At 38.3% G+C, this 5,815-nt stretch overlaps 1 pseudogene; it reads right to left on the reverse strand.

The window, feature by feature from the left end:
* Nucleotides 1-319: 319 nt before the first annotated feature.
* On the reverse strand, nt 320-1,072 carry LOC100586333 (annotated as a pseudogene).
* Between the last annotated feature and the right edge of the window lie 4,743 nt (nt 1,073-5,815).

Here is a 5,815-nt window from a genome sequence, read left to right on the forward strand (position 1 = left end):
GGATTACAGGCATGTGCCACCATGCCCAGCTAATTTTTGTAGTTTTAGTAGAGACGGGGTTTCTCCATGTTGGTCAGGCTGGTCTTGAACTCTCGACCTCAGGTGATCCACCTGTCTCAGCCTCCCAAAGTGCTGGGATTACAAGAGTGAGCCATCGCGTCTGGCCAGGTACTATCTTTTCTTTGACCCTTCCTTTCCAGTTTTTGAAGATAAGGCAGGAAATAATCTTCTCTAAAGATACTTGATAAAGATTCCCCAAAAAACAAAAACACATGCTTCCACTTCATTGATAAAAATTACTGCAATTTGGCACCTGGGTCTAGTTCAGCTGGTGGATGAGCTGATTGATGCATTCACCCCAATAGCCAGGTGTGCCTATCTCCTTGAGGAAGCCCGCTCTATTTTTGGTAGCATGAGGGGCCACTGAGAGGTGGAAAGGGCGCAAGAACCATGAGCTCTCCTGGAAATGCTTCCCTGGGAAGGCAATTTAATGAATGAGGTCTTCCAAGCAAATGACGCCAAACGTCCCCAGGTGCTCCTCAATCACTGTGTTGTCTGTCAGAGGGATGGTTTTATTCTTGACCTTGGCTTGTCCACATTTCAAAATGAGTTCCTGGGCAGACTTCAGATTTGGAAATCCCCAGGTCACATAAGGTTCCACTACACGCAGCACTTTTAGGTTCTAGGGGGTGACTTTTACAAAGACACCACTAAAAATTTTCTTTAGGGGAAGTCTTGCAATGGTTCTCTGCACCAGAAAACTCAGGCTATCGGTCCTTTCGATGCGTACATCAAAGGCCAAGGAATGTTTATCTGGCAATTCCAAGGCATGAGGTTTCACTTCTAGTCGTCTGAGACACAGCTTGTCACGTTTCTGCTGCCAGGAATCATGTAGGAATGATTCCAGTCGCTTAAACCTGGGCCCTTTTCCTTTCCTCTGCTCCTTCTTTGCCAAAAGTGCCTGCTTTGCCTGGGTGGCTTTGAGGGCTTGATAAGCCTTCCCCTTCTTCAGGAGATTTTCTGGAACCAAAGGGATTTTTCTTTGCTCTTGCTCCACCATCTTTATAGTGGTGCAGCTCAAAAAAGCCCTCTTATTTAACGAGTATTTATAGACTGCCTAATACTTAGTAGATACTGTGCTAGGTGCTGGGTACACACTGTTGATCTTAGAGCTTATCATTATGCCTTTTTATTTCTTGGATGTATAGGGCCCATATCATTGAAACCTAGGTTAATAAAAAAAACTAATCGGCAGTTATTATGACATAGCTATTCAGCAATCCAAATCCATAATGCCAATATTAATGTATTTGGGGATTAAAAGTGAAATACACAGAAAATATTTTCTCATAAACTATTAAAAATCATATTACAGAGGTTTAACATTTAAATGATTATGCACTTTTTGAAAGCAGCACCTTCTTTTAGTTATACAAAGCATGTTTCCTTTGTTTTAACAAAACATTCTCATCTGAAAATTCTCTTGGGAATGGAAGGAACATGTATATCTAGCCTGTGAGGCAGCGATTGGTTGCTTTTTCACTTCATACTAAGCAGAGTGATAAGAAAGAAGAAAAAAGTCTCCACGGCAACCACTTTGATCATTAAAGTTTGCATTAAAAGGAGAGAACTAAATCTTGCTTGAACGTTACTGTTTTTTGCTAGGTTCTCTGGCAAGTCATTTTGCCTCTCTAAACCTGTTTCCCAGGGATAGTAAATACTGTATCTACTTTGCAGAGGTGTTTCAAGAATGAAATAACTCATATGAGGGCGTTTTGTGACTCAAGCGCTACACCAATGTAAGGGTTTTAAAAAGTTGTTATTTTGCTAACATGCCCAGATATTAAATTCTAATAGCTACAAAGAAATGCCAAAATCTCTCAACATCCTGCTGTTTGTTAAAGAATTTAATCTAAGTTGTAAAAAGCTTTCCCCAGTGGAATTCAGGAAAGCTATTTTGAGTTAAAAAAAATGTGTCCTACAAATTTTTTTTCCCCTGAATTGGGCCATGTGCTGAAAAGTTTTTTCTCTATCATGCAGTGAAGCACATGGCTCCCTTCACAGATCACACACAAACCCTTGTGACACAGAAGGCCCCCTGCCACACACTATTCCACTTCTACAGCTTCTACTAACTCATCCTAGTTCTGCCCCTATACGCACACAGAATATCCCTAATTAAATGCTCCTCAAATATTTAAAGAAGGTTATCAAGTCCTTTAGCTATGGCCTTTTCTCTGGAAAAACTAGGTTTTCAAAAATTTTACCTCTTATATATTTAAATTTTTTATTTTCTCTATTTCTCATAGTGTCTAGAGTGGAGCCCAATATTCTAGATACAGTATGAATATTAAAGGAAAAAAATCACTTTCCTTATGCCGAGCCTTATGCTCCTATTAATATGTTCTAGGTTCATATTAAAGTTTTAATCTAAAATCTTGGCTTTTTTTTTTTAAAACAAGAACTGATAGTTGAGCCATATTTTACTCATTCCTTTTTCCTGTAATGGCTTTTTAAGGTTTCACTGCAAGAGTTTCATCTATTCTATTCTTTGTAGATTTTGTCCTGTCGGATGCGAAACTGAAAGAGTATACAGAAAACATTTTTGATTCCCAGTTTTGCTTTTTTTTTTTTTTTTTTGAGACAGAGTCTCGCTGTCGCCCAGGCTGGAGTCCAGTCGTGCGATCTCTGCTCACTGCAACCTCCGCCTCAGCCTCCCGAGTAGCTGGGATTATAGGTGTCTGCGGGATTACAGGTGCCTGCCACCATGCCCAGCTAATTTTTGTATTTTTTTTAGTAGAGATGGAGTTTCACCACGTTGGCCAGGCTAGTCTTGAACTCCTGACCTCAGGTGATCCGCCTGCCTTGGCCTCCAAAAGTGCTGGGATTACAGGTATGAGCCACCGTGCCCAGCCCCAGCTTTCCAGTTCATGTAAAACCTGTCCTTACTTCTTTACTCTCCTTGAATTAGGTGAAACCCAAGAACAGTGCTTCTGCATCCCAGGTATTAGCACTCCTTTTACTCGAACTAGTTTGAGTTGGCTTCTGATGTTTGCACCCAGAACAGCCTTGGCTGGAGCACAGCATTAACCCAACTTGACCTTACTTTACGTATCCTTTGTCTGTAGAACTGAAGTCCAGCTGAAAGAGTTGTACCGAATGTATAGAAATTTAGCTGCTCTGGCTATGGGATTACAAGAGAAGGGGAAACATGCTTCCTTCACTTTGTTTCACCTCTTTTATACTGAACATGGAAGAAGCACCTCCTTCCACATATGGAAGGATTACTTCTGGAGAGCAAGCAATTCATGTGTGTAGTGGAAAAAAAAGTACTGAACGTGGATCTGAGGAAACATTGGTTAGGGGAACATTTATCCTAATTCCCCTGGATTCAGGCAGTGTAAATTCAGGCAAGTCACACATTCCCTAGGTTTCAGTTTCTTCATATGTAAAAATTAAAGAGTTAGGAGGATTATATATGATGTCTAAAGTCTCTTTCTGCTTGAAATGTTAGCTTAAACATACCTCTGGCAGTGCATACAAAGAACCACTTTGCCATCTGCCGTTGGAGCCATCTTTCTCATTTCTGTGTTGAAAAGACATTTCTCCCCAAATCTTGGAGACAGCCAGGGCTGTCAAGGTGTGTAACGATGCTCCATGGATTCAAGACCCCTCTTCTTTCTCTCTAATTTGTATCTCTTTTTCTTCACTGAACACATACAAACCTTCTTCCTCGTTGTTCTTAAGACTTTGAACAAGTCCATTCTTGCTTTGCCAAATTGTCCCAGGCCTGTGGTAAAATCTAGGGTCAGAGGGAAAGAGTTTTATCTACCACATTGTATCAGCAAAAATAACAGACATGGGTTATTTAACTAGAAGCAAATTTATGGATATTTTCTGCATGAATCTAATTCCTAATAAAGTACTTATTTTTGGAATTTGGGGTTTATTCTTATAATTTTTTAAAGATTTTTATATACTTATATTTCTTTATAGTTAAAAATGATTTACTATATCCATGCATATATGTATAGTCTACTTTAGTACCTTTTGTGATTTTAAAATCAATAATACAGAAATGTATTATAAAATTCAAAAAATACAAAAGGGCATAATCTACCCATCTGCCCTATTCCCTGGACACCCAATTTTCCTATTCACAAGTAATCCCTACTTGTATTAACAGGTTTTTTAAAAAAGAGACCTTCTAGAGATATTCTATTCATACACAAGCATATACACACAAATATAGTCATAAAGATCATTATAATTATTGTTTTCCCCTAATGGTAACATACTATATAAGTAAGCATTTTTTTGTCACTTACCAATAAGTCCTGGCTATGATTATGATATCAACATTTGGAGACCTTCCTGGCTTATTTTAACAGCTTCATAGTATTCTATTTTTTTGATATACCAGAACTGATTTAATTAGTTCTTGATTGTGGTTGCCATTAATATCCTTTTACTTTTTTAGTTTTATGCATGTGTATATCTATTTGCAGTGTTAATTCCTAGAAATAGAACTGCTGGGCCAAAGGGCAGCTGCATGAGTCATCTAGATGTATGCTTCTGAATTTTCCTCCCAAAACGTGGTTGTCCTGATTTATATTTCCACAGGCAACATGAAAGGGCCTATTTCCCCACATTTATTCTAACATAGTGCATTATCACTTTTGGGGTCTTGCCATTTTGTGGGGTGAAAACCATTATATCACTATACTTTTAAATTGCATTCTATATTATATTATCTTCTCTATTAGGGTTTCTATTTAGTTATCTTAAATAAATATTTGATATAGATTTTTCAAGTTACGTAAAATACGGGCCAAACAATGGTGAGAAATCAAGAAGGTTTTTAATCTTAAAACTCTAAAAAACAAACTTCAGAACATCTAATAAGTTGTCTTTCTTTCTGCCTCTTATTCTCTATTTTCCTTGCCTATTTACCTATATCTGTCAACCATTCATGAAGAATTTAAATCTACATTTAATATTTCTATTTACTGAGTAAAATGTTTTGATCCCTTTCTTTATTATAAAAAGCAAAATAATTAGATAATTCTATATTTCTTAAAAGATAAATTTAAAACAACCATATCCTTTAGGTTAGTCAGTTTTTGGTTGGAAGCAACAGAAACTATGGCTGATTGAAGCACAAATGGGGTAGCTCTAACTGCAGGTGAGCAGGCTCATCAGCCATGAACAGTGTTCAGAATCATGCTACAGAATCACACAGGCATCGCCATTGTTGTATGCTATCCTCTGTGGTTTGATTATTCCTGATTACCGACCTTGGGTGCTGTGCTGGTACAATTGCTCCTGTTACCTCAGAAAATGGATGTGGCTGCTACTGGCTTCTCCAAAATGAAATTGGAGCAGCCCTGCTTCTTTAGGCTTACAACATCTGATTTGGTCAGTGCAGGCCATGTCTGGTCTGTGGCCTTGGTTGGGTGTCCATGCTGTGCCTGTAAAGGAGGTTGTGGAAACCGTTATTAGGCATTTTCAGCTTCATAGTTAGAAGCAGGCTCATCTTCCCCTCTAATAGGTGGGGACACCCTATCACTGAAGGTTGGTAAAAAAGGTTGACAATTATCATCAATAATTCTCAACTGGTGTTCTTTTCCTCCAGGTGATGGTCTTTAAAAGATTGTTACTTGAGAATCACAAAACTAATATTCTTTTTCTTCTCTTGGCCTGAAATATTGAGGGTTAAGGAGGAAAATAATTGGTCCTCTTTTCACATAGCCTGATAGAATTTTGGCTGGGACAGGGAAATAGGAAGATGCAGTTAGAGAAATAACTGCCAATG

Source organism: Nomascus leucogenys, chromosome 9 (genome assembly GCF_006542625.1).
Source record: "Nomascus leucogenys isolate Asia chromosome 9, Asia_NLE_v1, whole genome shotgun sequence".
NCBI lineage: Eukaryota > Metazoa > Chordata > Mammalia > Primates > Hylobatidae > Nomascus > Nomascus leucogenys.